The sequence below is a fragment of the Gouania willdenowi genome, chromosome 6 (assembly GCF_900634775.1).
Source record: "Gouania willdenowi chromosome 6, fGouWil2.1, whole genome shotgun sequence".
In the NCBI taxonomy this organism is placed as follows: Eukaryota; Metazoa; Chordata; class Actinopteri; order Blenniiformes; family Gobiesocidae; genus Gouania; species Gouania willdenowi.
The window spans coordinates 294,045-316,206 of NC_041049.1; the positions used below are offsets into that span (position 1 = coordinate 294,045).

The 22,162-nt window shown below is 43.6% G+C and overlaps 1 pseudogene; it reads right to left on the reverse strand.

Annotated features, from left to right (window-relative positions):
- Positions 1-6,665: 6,665 nt before the first annotated feature.
- Positions 6,666-21,837, reverse strand: LOC114465141 (RAD50-interacting protein 1-like; annotated as a pseudogene).
- Positions 21,838-22,162: the final 325 nt, after the last annotated feature.

Here is a 22,162-nt window from a genome sequence, read left to right on the forward strand (position 1 = left end):
CTTCTTCTGCCAGCACGCTTGGCACAAGAACTTAGAACAAGTGTTGTATTCTATGTACTGTAACCTTATAACTCCGCCTTTAATAATAATACAAATGAACCAGAATTCTCCTGAAAAGGAACAAGTGGGTTTGAAAATGAATGGATGGATATTTCATATATGATTAAAGTGCACCAGATCAAACAATACAAAATTTAACATTCAAATTTACAGTAACAACACCAAAACTTTAGTCATAAGCTGTTGAGAAAATTAGTTTTTAACCTCATTTAATGCTGACGTCTGTTCTGCTGGCAACATAAACAACCTGTCAAGTCTCCCGTTTTAGCCGGGAAACTCCCGTATTTTACCCCTCTTTCCCACCATCTTCCAGTATTAGTATTTTCCCGTAAATATCCCGTATTTTAATGTAATAATAGTTTAAAAATGCCTTACTACACTGAACGCCGTCACTAGCCTCGCGAGAACTGTCACTCAGGCCATTTCAGGTGGAACAGACCTGGCGGCAACAAACCTGGAAACCACTCAGAAGAGAGATGATGAATGAAGACGTTCCGGCAAAAAAAACAAAGAACTCGTTTAAATACGTTGGAAACTGGAACAGAGAGTTTACCTTCCTAAAGAGCAGCAGGATGGGACACAGTTAGACATTATGTTAGATTAATAACTGAGATTTTAACGTCTACCACGGGGGAATCAACGACGTAAGTCATCAGGAAAAATCATCCAATCACAAGCTCCACAAATATACACTGCTTTAAAAAAGTGTTAAAGAATGTAAAGTCTGTAATGAATGTGTCTAATTAGGGCTGGGCGATATATTGAGATTTAAGATGTATTGAGTTTTCTATTATACATAATGGTTTATTTTGTATCAAAATACTAGTTTTAAGAGTCACTGCTTTTACTTTTCAGAACAGAGTCCTAACTCAGAGCTTCCCCATAACAAGCCATATTACAGATTACATCACTCGCACATACTGTCCCTTACAGGAGAAAAAAACAAAAGTGGCACATATTGTGCAGCTGTTTGTTAATAAATGAGCCTGTGTAGCATTTCGGATCAGCAAATTTAACCCAGAATTCTCTTTCTTCTCAGACTTCATTCGAAATAAAATTATATCGTATATCACCATTTTGAGAAAAAATATTGAGATATGAGTTTTGGTCCATATTGCCCAGCCCTAGTAGGAATGTTCACAGTGACCTACGAGATTATAATCACATAATTGTATTTAGTAAGTGGTTGACAAGTGGCTATTTTAGATTTATTGTACACCTATCCTAAAATATAAGAAATACTGGAGCTTGTTTGGGCGCGTGGGACGGCTCGTAGTGGGCGCCAGAAAATTTCCCTTATTTTCAAATCCAAAACTTGACAGGTAAGCATAAATTGTTCTAGTAATTCAAATAATTTCGCTAAATGACATTCCCTCAGATTTTTGTGAGGGGGGATCGTTATATGGACTTTAATTATAATTTAAGGTAAGACCGTAGAAGCTGAACCTCATGGCCAGTCACTGTGGTACACCAGCATGGAGCAGCCCAGCCCCAGTGTGGGTTTCCCAGCACCACCTTTTGATCCTTGTTGGCTCAGCTGAAGATGATATCACGCTTTCAGCAGTCATATGTCATCCAGACGTGTCAAGTCATATTATCGGTCTGTGAGTAGGTGTGGGTGCGGAGTGGGGTGGGGTGGGGCGGGGCATCTTTTTCTGTTATCATGCTGTCTCGCTTGGGTTGACAGCTCCATTTACTGTGCCGCTGCATTTCTCTGCTGCTCCTCAAACCATAACTCTGCCTTCACTCATGTGAGAAATGGATACAGCTGGATGGTATTTTGGAAAGACTTGGTGGAAGCTTTGCACATGTTACATTCTATTTAACCTCTAATTCAATTCAATCTTAAGGTTATTTAGTTCTTTTTTTAATCACCACAAAAGCTTATAATTTCATTCAATCAGCAGTTTTGTGATTACTCGCTTTGACTGCACTTTGTAACATTCCTCCCCTCCGCCTCCCCCTACCCCACACACACACACACACCACACACACACACACCACACACACACCACACACACACACACAGCCAGTAACCTTGTGCAAAGATTTACTTTTTGCTAGCTCAGTAGCCAATGGTGTCAGAGTTAATTAAGAGCGTGAAACATGCTAATAAGTCAGTGCGTGGTCTGACAGATATTCAATCTCTATCTAACAGCTTCTATAATCAAAGATGTTACACTTTACAGCCAATAGGATGTCATTGGGATTATCATACTCACACACGTGAAACCTTTGAAACAGCCGAGTTTTATAGTGTCAGTAAAGAGAGCAAATAATAAAGCAGATATATATCAGCAGAAAAAAAACTGGACATCTGGCATATTGGGCATCGTCCCCGTGGGCCGTCAACCTGAAGTGGGCCGGTCCGTCCGCTTTTTTTTTGGCGAGCAAGTGGAGGTAGAAAATGGTCCAAACGTGGCAAGAAAAGAGTGAAAAGTGAATAAAATGGGTCAAAAGCAGTCAAGAGTGACCAAAAAAGGGTAAATAAAGAGGAACCAGGTGGTGTGTAATGGCAAAGGGTAGCTTAAATTGGCAAAATGTAGCAAACAATAGTGAAAAAGGGTAAACGTGGAACAAAAAGAGGCAAAATGTAGGGTAAAAAAAGAAACAAGTGGTATTTATTGGACAAAAGTTAGCTTATGCGAATGAAAAGTGGCCTAAGAAAGGACAAAAATTGGATAAAAGTGTCAAAAAGAACTTGCATTGATATTTATTGGCAAAAGGAAGCAAAAGTCTGAAAAAAGTGTCAGAACTTTTTCAAAAAGGGCAAAAATGAGACAAAGGAAGTTGCAAAATGGCCAAAGGAAATAGATAAAAAGGGGTTAAAAAGTTTCAGTATTTTCATCACTGACACCTCTGACATCCCAGGCCACCCCTGCTACTTACCATGGTACTGTATATTTCTATTACAACAGATCATCTTGACTTGTGGGCTTGGGCCTGAAATCTGGTCGTGGACCCAAACATCTGACTTTTGAAACATCTTCTGTCCAGGTGTTTTTAGGTCAAGCTTTCTGCACTTCTATATTATCTCTGTGGCTCACACTGCCCTTCTAAATCCCACAGTTTGCTGTTTTGTCCATCAATTGACACCAGAGCAGCTGTTTCCATCAGCACAAGTACTTATGAAGGATGCTAAGTTGGCTTACATCAGCACCCATCGACCTCATCAGCTGTCTGGAAGAAGACTGATACACTATCAAAAGTATAGATGTGCAAATTTGCAAATCCATGTAGTATTGGATTTTCATGAAGAAGCCAGGGATCATGTCCTGACGAAGCCAATATTTCAAGGTCTTTATTGTAATTTTTCATGTGACACGTAAAATGAAATTTTTGCCTCAGGGCCAGCAGCACACTATGATTGGGAATGAATAATAAAAGGATAAATAAATATGAATACAATACAATAATTTACAATAATGTGATTATATCTCAAAAACTCAAAAAGCAGTGAAGCAACCAAACAATTTAAACTACAAAATGTGTCTGTTATTTACTGAAAACACTGTCAAAGGTCTAATACCAAGCGTGTCCCCATCTCCCTTTTCATTTTTCTAGTAACAAAACCCTTGGTTGTTTTTTGTGAAACTTATTTTCTGCAGAGATTTTTAATAAACCGAAGTGGGCCTGTATGAATGCACATGGTCACACTGCACCCAGGGTATCAACAGAAAGAGCTTCTTCATTCAGGGACTGTTTGAATATGCTTAACCTTCTATTATGAACCTAATGAGAAATGTTTTTTTAGCTTCAGTGTTATTTCTTCCTAAAAAAGTGTCAATTCTTTCACAATTCTTTCACAAGATACCAGTGTTACCAGTAACTAGGGCTGCAACGAACAACTAACAGTCGACTCGTCATCGATTATTGGAACGATTAATCGAATAATTGGATGATAAATCGTACAATTATTTGCTCTATGTTGATAGAATCTTTTAAACTTGGCTTGGGGCAGATAAGCTTTTTTTTTATTGTGTTAAGGGCAAAATGCTCCCAGACTAGGGATGGGTGATACAGACTAAAAATGTATCCCAATCATTTCTGGGTATTTATCACAGTAACGAATGATAAAAATTATGATAAATATAAACAATAAATAAATGAATAACACTATTCCCAACTTAAAGTGTAAACATGTTCCTTACAAACACAAATTAAATTGAATACATATTACTACTGATTCATTAGGGGTGAGTATTGGCAAGGATGTTGCAATACAATACGTATCACGATACTTGGGTCGTGATACAATATTATCGCAATATATCGCAATATTCTACCCAGATAATATCAAAATTAAACGTATAGATGAAAAATGAAGTTGCTGCATATGTTCATCAGAAGATATTGATCATTCAGAGGACAAATTGAGTCAAAACTATTTGCTTCAAAACATCTTATTTATTATTAGTGTTTTTGCACGTTTTCACTGAGATAAAGAAAATACGGTGTTACACACTGTCATCATAAAATAAAGTGCAACAAGTTTCTTTTCACTGAAACTGCTGTGTAGAAATGTTAAAGTAACCATGACAACATAATGACGGCATTGTAACAACTGTAGAACATTAAGGATAAATCACCCTGAGTTACTGATAATGCACAAAACTCAGAAAAAAATTATTCCTCCTATTGTGTCAGTTTTAGCACTGATCTGAACAGAATATATGAAAATAAAATGCCTGCACATTAGGGATGTAACGATTAATCGTAAGGCAGTTAAAAATCGATTCATAGGTATTACTGTTCATATCGATGCTCTGAAAATTGAATCACAGTACTTTTTTTAAACAGCAGAGGGCGCTATATCTATTTATCCTTTTCTTGTCCAGAAATGTAGGCAGCGGGTGGAATCTGCTACTACTTTCTTTCTGGCTGCCTTCTACTCTTAAACATGTTCATAAATGATTCCTTACCCCTTTAGCACCAAAAGAATATCTGTAATATTACGTGAATGTCTGTAAAGTCACGTTTTTCTATTAGCTCTGTCTGCTAGCATAGCATCTCTTCTTCACTGCATGAATATTGCATGCCAACCGACCACTGGGTTATCAGCGCCCTCTGCTGGTCCAAACAAATATCTGACGTAAATACAGTGAAATGACCAATTGTTAAGGCACAAAATACATTTTCAGTTGCACTTTTAAAAAGAAAAAGAACTATTATGCAGTTTTGCATTGTTTACTATAGAACCAGAATTTAAATTAATTGGCTTTCTTTATTTGTATTATTCCTTTATTTATTTCATTCAAGATTTATTTTAGTTAAATTGCATTGTTTTGAATAGTTTATCAAGGGATTCTTTTGACAATGAAAAATAAAAGGGAAATAGTACAGTATTTTCTAGTTTTTTCCTGAAAAAAATAAATTAATATTTTCAGGTCATCATTTATATAGTCCATTTTGTAAAATAAATCACGAGAGAATCGATCGTGAATCGAATCGTATCCGGAGTTGAGTGAATCATTACATCCCTACACTAATATTACAATGTCCCAATGTTCCAAAATGGGTGGGGCATGGGGGTGGGCTCTCCAGTGATTGGCTCTGGCATGCACGTAGCTACAGAGTGCAGTGATTAGCTAAGTAATGTTCTAACTGATGACATCATCACTGTATGTTGACAGACCAATTTTGTTCTCTACAGTGATGATGTCATCAGTCCTACCTTACAGTGATGATGTCATCAGTCCTACCTTTACAGTGATGATGTCATCAGTCCTACCTTTACAGTGATGATGTCATCAGTCCTACCTTTACAGTGATGATGTCATCAGTCCTACTTTACAGTGATGTCAGAAATCTACAGAATTTCGTAGCTTATGTGATACTATTTGTACTATCCCCCTATTGAGTCATTTTTACATTTACATGTGCAACTCCACCTACCAGTCCTAACATGCATTTAAATTTTCGTCAGTTTTTAACACGTTCAGGCCGTTAAAAATGCAATTTTTTAAAATAATATTAATATGAATAAGAGCTGGACTCACAAACTGCTGGTGCAGGTCGTTGGAGACGCGGTGCATCTTGGCTGAGTGTTGGATGATTCTGTCAAACAAGTTGTTCAGAGACACAGCGTGACATCCGACCTGTGCGTTGGTACACACTGGAGCTGTACACACACTACACAACATCACACTGACACACCAACAGCCACACAACACACACTGAGACCAGGAAACAAGGGTTTACTGCTCATTCACATCGTGTGTGTGTAGGTTTACCAAAGAGCCCAACACACACACATACACTATACATGCCTGGTCTGATGATCACTGACATCCTGCAGCTCAGAGGGAACACAAAGATCTGCTGGGGTCCAGAAGGACTCCTTATACAGGTGTGTGTGTGTGTGTGTGCAGATGGACGCACGCACACACACACGCACACACACACAGTGTTGTTGGGCAGAGTAGCTGGAGCTGTCCACTCCAGTCTCTGACCTTCACAATAAGAGCAGAACCTCAATGTCTGACCCACAGGTCATCATAGATCAAATCCCACACATAGACACACAGCACATAGATAGGCTAGCATTTTATCATCATTAAACATTTATGATGATACAGTGAACATATGAACACACACCACACACACAGAGCCACGGTCTGTCTGACGTTAACGTCACTGCTCGGGCCACGCCGCCCTGAGGCCCAGCAGGATGAGCGCGTCATTGGGTGAGAGGACGTACACGCCCACGTCGTTGAGTAGGGCTCCAGGAGGGGGGTCAGGGTCCTCCGTCTGTCTCAGGGCGTCCCTCAGCAAGAGGGCTGAACCACCGCTTAGACACAGCAGAACACACGCCCCTTCACGCTACGCACGCACACGCACACAGAGAATGGATTTAGTAACTAAATTACTTATTTGTAAAAGTAATCATGGAGTTACTTAAGTCTAGAAAATAATTCAATTCTGAGCATTTCTGATTATAAACAAAACATTCATCCATTCACTGTGTTAAACTATTATCATTACTGTTACAAAATGTGTCTAGGTGTGTGTGTGTGTGTGGTGTGTGTGTGTCCTACTGTTAAAGTAGTTCTCAGGCCGTTTGCTGTAATGTCCAAACAGAGGGAAAAGGTTCCTGTTCATGTCAAACTGAAGCTGAGCTGCTCCTCCTTCACTGAAGTGATTGGACAGGATCACCTGGAACACACCACAGCACACAATGGGACACTAGTGTGTGTGTGTGTGTGAAGGACAGACACAGACGGGGGCGTGACCTACCTCCTGATAGATGAAGCTGTCCAGTCTCTCTGCCAATCCCTGCCAGGCTCGTTGGAACAGGGTGGAGCTTAGGACCTGGTGGAGGTTGAGCAGCGTGTCTCTGACACACAGCATCATGGACAGGCTGAGCTGGACAGGGACATGTTGGACTGGTCCTGATGGGAGGGGACGCTCAGCCACCTGGAATACCACCACAGAAGAAGAATGAAAGCATGTGACTCCATGTGTTCCACATCACTCTGACCTCTGACCTCTGCTGTGTGTAGGCTCTGCTCTTGTCCATGATGTCCCTCATGTTCCACTCCAACAGACGTCCCATCATGTCCTCTCTGAGCCGCTCCAGCAGGGCCAGGAGATCATCAAACAGGGACCCCTCCAGGGACGCCAGACGACCCAGCTCTGTTAGAGCCACACCTTTAACACCACAGTCACACTGGGACACAGCAGCCTGCTGCAGCTGGAGGAAGAACTACACACACAACACACACACACAGATCTAAAACATTGTCTATAAACACTAAAGACATAATTCTATCAGATATTGATGATAAATGTGTTAATGAGCAGAGATAATCCCTCCCACCTCACAGGTGTGACATATCAATATACTGATTAGACAGCATGATTAGTGCACAGCTGTGCCTCAGGGTGGCCACAATAAAAGGCCACTCTAAAAGTTCAGTTTTTGTTTGTTTTTTTTGGGGGGGGGGGGGGGGGGGGTATGACCACCATTAGCCTCCTGCAGTGCTACACATAGAGTTGATCAGATTATTGATTGTGGTCTGTGGAATTTTGGTCCATTCCTCCAAGTTGCTGGATATTAGCAGGAAGTGGAACACACTATGTCCATAACATACCATAACTCCACCCCACCATGGGCCATCCACAACGATGACATCAGCAAACCGCTGCCCTGAACCATTAAAACCAGGATTCATCCATACCAGAACATCTCTCCAAAGTGCCAGATACCATCTAATGTGAGCATTTAACCACTCAAGTGGGTTAAGATGATGAACTGCAGTCAGGTGGAGACCCTGATGAGGACAACGACCATGCAGATGAACCTCCCTGAGATGCTTTCTGACAGTTCGAGCAGAAATTCTTTGGTTATACAAAGTGACTGTAGCAGCAGCTGTCCTGGTGGCTGGTCTCAGACCTTCATGGAGGTGAACATGCTGGATGTGGAGGTCCTGGGCTGTGTGGTTACACATGGTCTGTGGTTGTGAGGCCGGTTGGATGTACTGCCAAATTATCTGAAACACCTTTGGAGATGTGTTATGGTAGAGATATTCACAGCTGTGGTGGTCAGCATGCTATTTACATCTAATCAGTATGTTGATATGTCACACCTGTGAGGTGGGGGGATTACCTCTGCTCATTAACATATTTATCATCAATATCTGATAGAATTATGTCTTTAGTGTTTATAGAAAATGTTTTAGATCTTTGAATCATGGAAAATGGGAGCAAAAACAGTGTTGTTTATATTTTTGTTCAGTGTAAATCTCAAACATAATTGTCTCAGTTTTTCACTAGTGACATACTGTAAAACACACACACACACACACACGCACCACATTGTCTCCCCAGTCTGTGAGAATGGCTGAGATGTAGTTGACAGCGTTTAGAATGGCACAGTAACGTAGACTGAGAGGACAGCGAGACTCCTCCTTCATCACCTGGACACACACACACACACACACACACACACACACACACACACACACACACACACACACACACACACACACACACACACACACCCCCACAACCACACCCACACACACACACCCAAACACCACCCACCCCACACACACACACACACACACACACACCTATTAAACAGAGACCTTTCATGAGTGCTGATATATACCAGGGGTTCTCAACCTTGGGGTCGTGAGACATTGTGAGAAGGTTCCCAGATGTCTTCAAAAACTAAGAATAATTTTTGAACAATTTCAGCCCATTTTTATTCATAATGTATACTTTATTAATCACTGTACTGAAACTCTTCCCTGCATTTGTGTTATCAGTGGGCTGCCAACAGGAGGCGCTAAGGAGCAGTGGGTTGGGGTTCAGGCACTGATCAACATCCTACAGTGATGGACCAGGTGAGATTAGAACAGTCTCACTAAACCACTGCTCATTTGTGTTTATTTTTACCCTTTTTCTGCTACTACGCCTAACAATATATTTGTATTTGATTGTTATTGTAGGAGTTATTACTTATTATATTTCTGTTGTCCTTGAACTCCTCCTACACTATTAATGCAGCACTATGTCATCACGTAGGTCATCTCATAGGGACAATGTCAAAGATGTGCAGTTGACCTTTTTTAGAGCCAAAATGTCAAGGTCACGTCAAGTGTCAAAATCTAAAATGTTCCATATCTCTACCAATATTTATCGTACAAGTTTGATGCTTCCATTTATGAAAAGCTCATCTAAAGTGGAGTATTTTATTTCATGAGACTGAAGCTGTACGACCTACCAGTAACAAGATTGGTAGGGGTCAAAGTTCATGACATCACAAAAAAATCTATATATACTTTTTCTCTATAACTTGGCCACTGGTACCTGTTTTATTATGGTCTGTTTATTATTATTTTCAATTTCATTAGTAAAAAAAACAAATCCAGATACAGGTTGTCATTTTTTTCAATTTTTAATTACCAAATACATATTTGCCTTGTGAATGTTGCCTATTTTCACCTATTTTCATCACTTTTTCTCCTTTAAATTTTTGCTACATTTCTGACACTTCTACATCACATTTTATTGACTTTTTATGTTATAAACCCTTTCTACCACTTTTACACCTAATGTCACATACGTTGACCCATTATTGTCACTTTTAACCTCTTTTCACCATAGTTCATGATTATTTTTTACCAATTTAACCACGTTCACCATTTGTTATGCCCAGTGGCAGCTGGTGCATTTTTCTCCAGGGGGAGGGGCTTCAACTCCAAACAAAAACAGGTTTTGTGAAGCTTTGCACAAATAAGTAGGAAAACTGCAGTTACAGAACTGTTTTCAAACATAACCACACAGAACATTATCAACAAGTAAGAACAGATATAGTATATACAGTAGTAGTTTATACCAGCGGTTATAAGCTCATTACCCCTTTCTCTCATTTCTGAACCCATGTACCCCCTTATGTCCAAATAATTAAATATAAACGAGGGTGAGAAAGGAAGTGGTAAAAAATACACATAATTTAAGACCTGATAATATATCATTTAACACCTAGTTTACAAAATATGAAGTTTTTTTCCTAGTTTGTTCATGTTTCTTTGTCTTCTCTGTAAAGTGCTTTAAATGGTCCTGTCTTTAGACATGCTGAGTCAGCAGGAACACAGAATTATTTCATTTCTCTTTCTTCATTTTAATTCTTCTTCAAACGTCCCACGGCTTCACCTGTCAATCAGCCACTTTATGACGGACCACTGTGACGTCAGCCCCTCCCATGGCGGGAGGAGGTGTTGTGTAAATGACTCTGCACGCCCACAGAGTGTCTCAGGGCGCCGCTAAGCTGCGCCCACAGTCACTCCATTGACTCGTATTGAAAGGCTTTATTGCGAATGCACAACTTTTAACGAGAGTGGACGGTAAAGATTAGTACGCCCCAAGGAGGAACACGTGACCAATCAGACACAGATAAACCAAACAACTTTACACATCATCATATTTATTCTGATGATCTAAATACAGATAAACCTTTGTTTTGTGGTATTTTTTATGTCTTAAACAAACGTGGAGTGGTGGGGCGGCGCCCCTAGCACCCTCTATTGGCCAGCCGCCACTGGTCATTCCCATTATTCACCAGTTTAAACTAATTGTTCTAATAATCACACTTTGAACCATTTTTACCACCTTTTCTGTCTGTTTTCTAATTTGCAACATTTAACCAATTTCAGTGGTTTTTAAAATCCCATTTCACCTCCTTTTCCATCATTTTTGGTCACTTTGAACCATTGTATTAGTGATTAAAACCAGGACACACACAGACCTGAGTTAGTCTGATTCTGAAGTCGTCCACCAGCTCTTTCTGGAGCTCCAGGAACTTGAGCTGAGCAGACGGACTGGGTAGAGGACGATACCCTCTCGAGGAGGAGACACCACATGAGGACAGGTGCTGACCTCTCTCACACACACACACACACACACACACACACGCACGCACGCACGCACGCACGCACACACACTCACCAGTGATGACCTGTAGCAGGGTCATGAAGGTCTCAGCACAGTCTGGAGCTTTGAGCTCATCCAGGTCACTCACGTCTTTGTACTGAGAGCTCCATGCGTTCTCTGAGGACAACATGGAGTCCATCTTCTCCACCGCCACTACACGCACACGCACACGCACACGCACACGCACACACACACACACAGTGTGATTATCGTATCGATTCAAAATCTGTCTGAATTAATACTTTTTATCATGTTTTTAACAAAAACAAAAAAAAAATTTAATGTCGCTAACATTAGCGTAGCACATAAACTCCCGGTTACTAGGTGTCAGTGAACGCAAAAATGTAATTTTACACTTTGATAAACACTTGTTTTTGATGTTGGTTCTTGATATACATTAAGTTATTATTACTTGCTCTCACGAGTTGAAAAAATTTAATAAATTGTGTAATTCACACCATTTACTACTTGTTAAGGTGAAATTTGTAATTATTGATATTGTAAAATAGCGCAATGTATATCGTGTTGCTTAGAATCATGATCTATCATATCGTATCGTATATTATGGTAACGCACAGCCCCAATCACAGTCACACACACACCTGTACAGGTAGAGAGGATATAGGAACAGTCCAAGCTAACATGCTAACATGCTGACAACCTACTCTTCTTCTCCACACTGAGCCACTTCTGTAGCACGCTGTCGTCCAGCAGCAGGTGGATCAAACCAGGAAGTGATGCTGGGTAGGCGTGGCTACTCCTTAGCTCCTTCTCAAACTGTAGCACTTCCTCCACCAGGTGACTCAGCAGAACGTCATCATAGAGCACACGACACGCATCACTGGACACCTTCTCTTGGACTAGGGTGAGGAGGCCTCTACACAGCTCCACCTACACACAGTTACACAGTTACACCACAGTTACACACAGTTACACACACAAACTCACGCGTGCGTTGACTCCACCCCCTATGCGGTCGAACACAGGCTGGATGTTGTCGTCCATGAAGGAGGAGCTGCTCTCCATCCACATCAGGACCTGCGTCAGGTACCACTCAGGCTGTAACACAGAGGGCCATCATTAGCCCCTCCCCCAGAGATAAGCCCCTCCCCCACGGCCTCCATCACTCACCTTACTGATACAGTTGGTCTGTCTGTTCCCTGAGAAGTGGAACCTGAACCTCTTCCTCAGAGGCATCAGCATCACCTGCACAGGTAGACACACAGGACGATCCACCATAGAAGAAGAGCCTCTAGGCTGACTGATGATGTCATCACTGGAGGAGCCCAGTTAAGGAAAGCAGTGTGTGTGTGTGTGTGTGTGTGTGTGTGTGTGTGTGTGAGGATACGAGCTCTGCAGAGCCAACAGCTGACTCAGCAGCAGCTCCAGCTGGCTCATGACTTCTGAACTGTTGATGGGAGGAGTCAGAGCCTGAGTGGGAGGAGCTATGATAGGCCACTGCAACTGAGACAGAACCTTCTTAAAGTCTCTGTGAGGGAAACACACACACATTAGAGACACACACACACACACATTAGAGACACACACACACACATTAGAGACACACACACACACACACATTAGAGAGACACAAACACACATTAGAGAGACACGCACACACACACACACACACACACACACACACACACACACACACAGAGACACACACACACACACACAGAGACACACACACACACACACAGAGACACACACACACACACATTAGAGACACACACACACACACATTAGAGCACACACACACACACCACACACACACCACACACACACACACACACCACACACACACACACCACACACACACAACCCCACACACACACCCACACACACACACACAACACCACACACACACACACACACACACACACACACACACATTAGAGACCACACAACACACCTTACAGCCACACACACACACTAGAGACACACACACACAATAGAGCCAAACACATTAGAGCCACACACACACACATTATACACCACATTAGAGAGACACACACACACACACATTAGAGAGACCCACAAACACACATTAGAGGACACGCACACACACAAGACACACACACACACATTAGAAAACGCACACACAGATTAAGACACACGCACACACATTAGGCACACACACATTAGACACACACACATACACGTTAAAGACACGCACACATTAGAGACACACGCACACACACATTAGAGACACACGCACACACACATTAGAGACACACGCACACACACATTAGAGAAACCAAAGCCACACACACATTAGAGACACACACACACATTACAGCCAACACACACACACTAGAGACACACACATACAATAGAGACATACACACAATAGAGCCACACACACACATTGGAGACACACACACACACACATTAGAGACAAACACACACAATAGAGACATACACACAATAGAGCCACACACACACACATTAGAGCCACACACACACACATTATAGACACACACACACACATTAGAGCCACACACACACATTTAGAGACACAAACACACATTAGAGAGACAACGCACACACCACAGAGACAACGCACACACACATTAAAGACACACACAAGTACAGTTAAAGACACGCACACATTACACACACACACATTAGACACACACCACACACACACCACAAAACACTATAGACACACACATTAGAGACACACGCACAATCAGAGACACACGCACACACATCAGAGAGACACGCACACACACATCAGAGAGACACGACACACAATTAAGACACACGCGCACACACATTAGAGGACACACGGCACGCACACATTAAAGAGACACACGACACAGAGTCGAGAGAGAGACACACACATTAAAAGGACACGCACACACACATTAGAGCCAGGGGCCCACGCGGTGCCCGCGGCACCAGGTCGCCGTAAGGACCAGATGAGTCGCCCGCTGGCCTGTTCTAAAAATAGCTCAAATAGCAGCACTTACCTGAGCTATATATATAGATTTATTATTTAGCTATTCTTGTTTCAATCACACTTAATGTAACTTAAATGACAATACTATATATAAACACTAAAAGTAAAGTGTTTTTTGTGTTAATACATACTTGCCAACCTCCCTTTTTTTTCTTTTTTTTTTTTTTTTTTTTTCTCTTGTCTGCACATTCTGTCGAAGGTTAACACTACAAGAAGTGAATATTTTTAAAGCAATGCATATTTTGTTATTTGCAATTAATAAATTTATTTATTTATTGCATATTGTGACCTCACCAGCCTCCCTAGGGAAGGGTAAGAAATACTTATTAAAGGGAGGATGTAAAAAAGAGAGGGCAGTGTTACACCAAGGTGAGGGGTTGGAGAGGGGTGGGGGAAGTTAACAGGGAGGAATACAAGATAGGAAATGGAATGGGTGGGAGTAGTCGATAGGTTTTCAAGTGATGCGATGTGAAATTGTGGTTGTGTATATTGTGCTTATTGTTGTTTATCAAGCCGTTTGGTGACCAGTGTGTGGTTTAGGAATAATGGTGGTGCTGTGAGCAGAGGAAGAAGTGAGTGGAAATTCCATAAAACAGGTATTTGGGAACAACGTGTCTGGGTTGAGCCCAGTATGCGTGTTTATCCCACAGCCCAAGGCCAGTGCCTCCATGACAAATGTATTTCAAGAACGCCACTGCAAAAACCCACGAGCCGCCCCCGGGCCCGGAAGCAGCCAGGCCAGCAGCAAGAGCGGGCACCGGGGGCCCCGGCGACCACCCACGGCAGGCCAGCCCCCCGAACGCCCCCACGATCCCAAACACGAGCGGCAACCATCGCCCCCCCATACACACCCGGAAAGCCCCAGGAGCCAAGGACCCAGCGAACCACGCCACCAATCCAACCCCAACCCCCGGACCCCCCCCCACCCCCCCCACACCCCGCGCCCAACCCCCGAGGGGAGGGCCCAGAGAGCTCCCCGCCCGAGACCCCAGCGGAGGAGCCGAGCCCACGCCCAGCAGACGACCGAGCCACTCGCGAACGGGCAGCCGGCGGGCACCGCCGCCGGGCCCAGATCCAGCAGGGACCGACCCCCAGGCCAGAGGGACCCGGAATGAACGCAGCACAGGAGCAGCCCCAGGGAGGATGACAACACCCCAAGCGGCATAAGGCACCAGGGGGCCAACCCTCCGATTTTCTCCTGATTTCTGACGACATGTCCGGGCGGACCATCCTTCACTGAGCGTCGTTTCCAGCCGGACAATAATAACGATTACACCTCATAAGAAGAGGAAGAAGCTCTTCTTCCTATTTATGTTTTTTTCTGGTGTTTTGTAATTATCTATTGTAATAATATATGTTGTATAATAATAATAACGATTACACCGCATAAGAAGAGGTGTAAGTTATTATTGTCCAGCCTGAAACGACGCTCGTGAAGGCTGGTCGCCTGGACAATGTCAGAGGGAGGAATCTGGAGAAAATCAAATCCAACCATGTGTAGGGAAGTGTTTCTGTTATGGTTATAGCCGTTGTTGTATTGGCTAGTTTAATTTTCCTTTTATTGATTATTATTATTTCAAGCATACATTGCATAGATTGATGGCTAATTTATGCAATGTAGCCTTTTTTGTTTAATTTTATTTATTTTTATTTATTCTACTACTACACCATTACCATTTGCACGGGTTTACTGGGAATTTGTTCTTTACTTTATATGTTTTTCAAATAAAAGAACACTGTGAAATTGAATTATTTCATTTTCTCTTTAAAAAGCAAACTACCCCCCCCCCCCCCCCCCCCCCCCCCCCCCCCCCCCCCCCCCCACCCCCCCCACCCCCACCCCCCCCCCCCCCACCCCCCCCCCCCCCCCCCCCCCCCCCCCCCCCCCCACCCCCCCCCCCCCACACCCACACACCCCCCCCCCCCCCCCCCCCCCACCCCCCCCCCCCCCCCCCCCCCCCCCCCCCCCCCCGCTTTATTTATAAGTGTGTATCAAACTGGTAGCCCTTCACATTAATCAGTACCTAAGAAGTAGCTCTTGGTTTCAAAAAGGTTGGTGACCCCTGGTTTAGAGAGACACACGCACACATTAGAGACCACACACATTAGAGACACACCACACACACATTAGAGACACGCGCACACACACATTAGAGCCACACACACACACACATTAGGACACACACACATTAGGACACACAACATTAGAGAGACACACACACATTAGAGACACGCGCACACATTAGAGACACGCGCACACACATTACAGAGACACACATATTATTGTTTAACTTTTCCTTGTGAAAAATGAAGAAATGTCCAGTTTGTTTTGAATCATGAGTTCAAACATTTTGTAAGGTTATAAGAAAAAAATATCTTAGTTTTAATAAATTCTTGACAGTTTAAATAGACAATAACAAAAAGCCCATCAGAAGAATGTATTCATATAGTGGGAGGAGCTTAAGTAGAGTTGTCAAATATGTCCATATGAGTATTTGTTTGAAGGTTGGATGTACAAAGAGGTGTACATACTCTGTACTACGTAGTTATAAAGGGTTTATTTGTGGGTGGTGCCCTGCGGCTCTGGGGGGTGGATGTTGGTGGCGGGGTTGGCTGGGTCCTTGACTCCGTGGGGCTTTCTCGGGTGCGTGTGTGGGGGCGGGTGGCTGACTCTTGGCTTGGGATCTTGGGGGTGTTGCTTGGCCGTGGGGGGGGGGGGCACTCTTTCTGCTGGTCTAGCTGTATCTACGGGTCCAGGGCAGCGCTTGGGTTTACAGTAGTGGTTCTTACACACACTGGTCTATGATGCACTCCTTCCCACCATTATAGTTAAGCTTCACACTGGTCACCATATGCACAACTACAACATCTCACTCTCACTGTGAAATAAGCAACTCTTCCCCACCCTTTGTATTTACTACCGTGAGTCTCTCCTCCCTCACCCTCCTCCCTCCCCCTCCCCCAGGTGTAACACTGCTCTCCGTTTTATATTCTCCCTATAAGAAAGTGTTTCTTACCCTTCCTTAGGGAGATGGTCATAATTATGCAATAAAATAAATTCATTTATTTAATTGCAATAACAAAACATACATTGCTGTTTATAAAAGATTACACTTCTTGTAGTGTTGATCTTTGACATCATGTGCAGACAAGTGAAAAATATAAAAAAATAATAATATGATCTTCATGTGAAATGATTTCAAATGTTCTATTTTTAAATCAGGATTTTAATCAAATAATTGGTTGAGTTTATTCTTCCAGCCCTAGTGATGTATGTATAATGTGTAGAGTGTGTAGTGTGTGTTACCCTGTGAGCCTCTCCTTGATGATTTTGTACCAGAAAGTGTGTGTGTCCGTGAGGAACTGATGGAGGTTCAAACACTGAGAGGATCTGAGGTCACACTGAAGGTCAGCGAGAATATTTAGAAAACAAACGGCCTCCTGGATACTGTTGGTCATCAGACACTGCTGTACACACGCACTACACACCAACACACACACAACAAACAACTTATATTTGATTTTAAATACACTATTAGACTCATTGATCATAAAACATAGCTTTAGTATTAGAAATAACAATGATAGTATTCTTTGTCAAATAGTGATATTATATAACCAAATCATGCTCTGTGAGGACCAGTTATATTTTGTTCTTCTTTTTCTAATTGGAACACTGATGACATCATCAGTGAAGCATGTTCTGAGAAAACCTATGACATCATCAACAAGAAGTTCCATAGAGTGGATGGAAAATGAATGGGATTTATATATATTGGTAGCCAGAACATCACCAAAATGTAATCACCTCTGATTAAATGATCTGGGCTCATCAGTGAAAACCAGTCTCATAAACCTTGGGGTTGTGTTTGATGAGTCAATGTCTATGGAAGGTGTACACACATGTACATCACTAAGTGTGTGTGTGTATTGTATTCTGTCCAATCACAGAATGATCTGACTCAGAGCGTAACACTACAGTCACTACCACTCTATGGACGGGTGTAGTGACACAGACTGTAACCAGACTAAATGGTGGTCTGTTATACACACACACACACACACTTACATGCCTGCACACGTGTACACACCTGCACGTGTAAGCGCCTAATATTATTTCTAAGTGTTTACATGTCACACAGACGGTGCTACATAGTGAAGGTCACCTGATCACTATAGCTTCACACACACCACACCTGTGTCCACGTGTGACTGATATATTTATGTTTGTTAGGTGTACATCCAGGTGTGGTGTAGGTGTGTGTACCCTTTAATGTGTATGTATATTAAAGCATCTGCAGATGTGTTAACACATCTACAAACACACATGCAGACGTGACGTGTGCATTGTGCCCGTCTACCCATTCTAAGTCTATAGGAAATGTAGATCAAACATACAGACGTGCAGGTGCAGCGCATTAATTTAGAATGGATCCACCCCCATACAGACCCCCCCCCCTGGAGAGCTCAAAGCTGGGAGAGTTTGATGAAATGGGAAAAGTGGGCGTAGTCACAAACGGCTTTAAACCAGGTTTAAACCGTAGGCCTGGACTATTAAGAACACTGTGATGAAATACTCCCTGGATGTGTAGCTGCTGTGTACCTCAGCTCCTGGATGTGTTGCAGATACTGCAGGTACAGAACGTGTCTCTGAATGACGTCAACTGTAGAACATAGAGGAAGGAGCGATCCACCCACTGCTGGCCCTCCTGATGGTGCCACACACACACACACACACGCACGCACGCACACGCACACACACAAAAGAGGGTCATTCCTGAAGGTGAGGTATGTCCTTCTCTGAGACTATTACCATGGTAACATTCTCCATGAACTGAACTTGCTCACGAGCAGGTTTTGTCTGAAAAATTGTGGGTTCTATTTCCTATTATTTCATGAGATGTCTCACTATGAGATGTGGCCTCTGTTACATTAATCAGAAGACCTAATTCACTTTGCCAATCCTGATTGGCCGGTGAAGCGCATCAGTTCGATGGGAGAACCTCCCACTTCCTATAAGAGGAGGGGACGAACAGGTGCGCGTCATTCTTAAACTTCTCCTCCTCTCCTTAGCTCTGACCAGTTTAACTGTTCTCAGGTGGGATTTTCTTCTTTTCCGCTGGCAGGGCTAACACTTAGCTTTAGACCACAGCAGGTCAGAAGGTAAGGTTAAACAGCTCTTACCTCGCTCACGCGTGGTGAGTGCTGTCCTTCACTGCCGCAAGGCGTGAGGCTCCAAGCTTCAGCTCCGGCTGTCTGCGCCCACCAACGCTGCCGCTCCGTGTGCTCGTTGGCCTCAGCAGCCTCTCACTACGGTGACAGCTCCGCTGCTAGCTCTGTGCCGCAAGACCAGAGCTCACGGATCCCAGCTCACCATAGCTGCCGTCCCAGACCACCCCTCTCCGGAATGGACGAAGGGGACAAAGAATTCGTCACTACGGCCTGCGGTAGACTGCCTGCCTCCTTTGCTGCCTCTCGGGAGGACATAGAGGGCCTGGAGACTGTGGAAGTGTGCAAACGTGCTGCCGCATGACTGGCCATTCCGTGGCCCGCTGTTGCCGTGGAAACCGCCAGGTCCCTCTACAAGGGAAAGAAGCTCGCTCGCACGTGAACGTGGGGCGCGGACCTGCTTGCCAGGGTTGCGCCATTTTACGGGGAATGAATGTTGCACACCAACATGGTGCGACAGTTATGGGCCCGTTACGGACAGGCTGAAGTGGACCTGTACGCAGGGGAGGAAAATGCGCAGTGTGCAATGTTTTTTTCCCTGTGCAGCACGGGTGCTCCCCTCAGCGTAGACGCACCGTGAGTGCTTCTCTACGCATTCCCACCGCTGGCTCTGATTCCTCCCACCCTGCACGGGTTGAGGGAATCCTGGTGGCTCCCCACTGGCCAGCTATGCACTGGTTGGCGTAGTTTTACCAGCTGCTCTGTGCTCCCCCCTGGCAGTTCCGGCTGCGCAGGGATCTGCTGTCATAGGCAGGAGGCACGGTTTTCCATCCATGCCCAGTGAGTCTGGTGCTGTGGGCCTGGCCCCTGAGTGGTGCAATCTGTTGGCTATAGGGTTATCACAGTACGTGATCTCTACCATACAGAGCACTTGGGCTTCCTCCACTAGTTCTCTTTAAGTGGAAGGTGTTTGTGGACTGGTGTCTCCAGGGAGGCCACATTCCTTTCAGTGCCAGGTCAGTGTGATTCTGTCATTCCTGCAGTGCCTGATTGACAAGAGCAGGGCTTTTTCACGGTGAAGGGTATTTGGCGGCAATCGCCGCCTGTCACGTGGGCTTTGCGGAGGATCCAGCTAGTCAGCATCCGCCTACGGCTCTGCGTGCAAACTCGACTCGAGGACTTGCCACATCCTGGGCCTTGTTCAGGGGAATGTCTGTCCAGGACATCTGTGCGGCGACGAGCTGGCCCTCGCAACTCACGTTTGTCCGCTTTTACGTGCCGGACGTATCCACCTCGTGCGTGGCATGGGTGGTCTTACTGCCCTGATGTAAGCAGACTCCTGCCCCCCTGGCTCATATTCCTCTATAAACACCTGATTATTTCACCCATCAGGGTGAATAAATCACTCTCTTACAGGTAGTTGCCATGGTAGCTCTCGTTAACCCAAAGGTTTGTGTTGTGTGTTACCTGTCTCAGTGTGTTGGACACACTCCTCTCTGTCCTCAGCAGTGCGTCCATGTCTCTGAGCTTCTTCTGCAGCACAAAGAGCTGAACACACGTTAGGAGGAAGAGAACTGGAGATACTCCTCACCTGGGAACACACACACACACACAATAATTTATTAAATAACATACCAGTTAATTAAATTCAAAATAAACAAATGTTCATGCTCTAAGTATAGATACATTTATGAACTCTAAAACTGATAAAATACTGTAACCGCCATTTATTTATGTTTTTAACGTTTAATCTGATTGGTCGCTTAAGATGCGATGAGTTATGTTTAATCTGATAAGTCAGCCTAAAAAAAGTACAAGTACCCATGAAAGCAAATTAATTACAGTAACGTGAGTAGTTGTAATCTGTTACTTTCAACTCTGTACACACATATTTAAACACACAGGATGGTATTGATCAGCTGATATGTGATCAATAGTTGTATTACCTGCTGTGTGAGGACCGTCTGTTCCTCTCTCAGTGTAGTCAGTAGTTCACTAACGGCCCTCACACACAGACCGTCGGTGAGCCCATACTCCTCTAACACACTCATCATGTCCTGGGCTCTCTCCGTCTCTACATCCGCCATCTTTGTTTGAACAGGGAGCACTCGTTGGGTTCACCTGCACCGCCCGCGGGAGGATACTAACGTATAGCTGCACAGTTCATACCGTCTGTAAACACACACACACACACACACACACACACAGACACACACACACTCACACACACAGACACACACACACACACTCACACACAGACACACACTCACACACAGACATGGAACTGTAACACAACATAAACTCTGCTTTAAAGCATTAAGTTATTCCAATAATAATACAATATCGAGTAATAAACTGTGTTTAAATTACTTTTTGAATTACACACTTTCATGGTGTTTATTTTACTTCGTATAAGGTAGAGTATTATTTTGTTTTTATATTTATTCGTAAATAAAACGTTAGGCACCAAACATTACATCTCTAACGCACCCTGACTTCACAAACCCCGCCCATACTTCCTGCCAC